This window comes from Miniopterus natalensis, chromosome 4, assembly GCF_054644295.1.
Source record: "Miniopterus natalensis isolate mMinNat1 chromosome 4, mMinNat1.hap1, whole genome shotgun sequence".
NCBI classification, from domain to species: Eukaryota; Metazoa; Chordata; class Mammalia; order Chiroptera; family Miniopteridae; genus Miniopterus; species Miniopterus natalensis.
The window spans coordinates 94717049-94718095 of record NC_142084.1 but is presented as its reverse complement, the minus strand read 5'-3'; positions in this window follow the sequence as shown (position 1 = coordinate 94718095).

Genomic DNA, 1047 nt, shown 5'->3' with positions numbered 1-1047 from the left:
GGGAATGCTCCCGCCCATCCTAAAGTCAGCGCTCCTGTTATGCTTGGGTTGCAGATGACAAACGGAGGCACAGAAAGCCTCAGTGTCTGGCCCAGTGTCGCGGCTCCACAGCCGTGCTACTGACTGGTCTGCGTGGATATCACCGCTTGTCCGCCCTTGCTGAGACGGACGCCTGCTGTTTGCCTGCCCCGCACTCGGGCCTTGCTCCAGTTCCCTGCAGGGACTGTGACCCTCGCCCTCAGTGCCACCCCGGCAGCTACTGGGGGGAGGTGAGCGCGCATCCTGGGTCCGAGCCCCCCATCTCCCTGGCCTCCGAGGGGGTTCGGGATGTTGGTCCCTGGGGGGATCGCTGCAGGGCTGGCTGCGGGCGAGAACCTGCCCGGGAGCCGGGGGCAGCCCCGGAGGGCAGAGCGAGCCCCGGGGCAGCATTTCGGGTTCTGGATGTAGTTGCTCCTGAGGTGGGCTCTTGGGTTCTCCTACTGGACTTCCCAGTTACCTGAGCTTTTTAAACCCCTTAAGCCATTTTGAGTTGGGTTTCTGTCACTTGTGACCAAGAGTTCTGGTCGCCCTGGTGGGTGTGGCTTGGCTGGTTGGGTGTCTTCCTGCGCACCCGAAAGGCTGCCGGTTTGATTCCCGGTCAGGGCACATGCCCGGTTCTGGGTTTGATCCCTGCTTGGGGGTGAGCAAGAGGCAGCTGATCCATGTGTCTTTCTTACGTCGATGTTTTTCTCTCTCTCTCTATAAAAATTAAAAATAATTTATTATTTTTTTTTGAAAGAGTTCTGGTCAATGGACGTTAGGGTTGCTTACTGTTTTTTACCATTTTAAATAATGCTGCCATGAACATCTTTACAGGTAGAGCTTAATTTTTGATTAGAATTATTTCAGTATTTTTTTGTAGGAGTTGGCAAAAGAACCAAACATTGTCTGGGCTCTACAGACATTTTGCAAATTGTTTCTTCAAGGCCGGCCATGATTCATACCCCTCACCTCCGCCGCCCAACGGCGTATTCAACCGTGATTTAAAAAACTGAGCTCTGGAGAGGC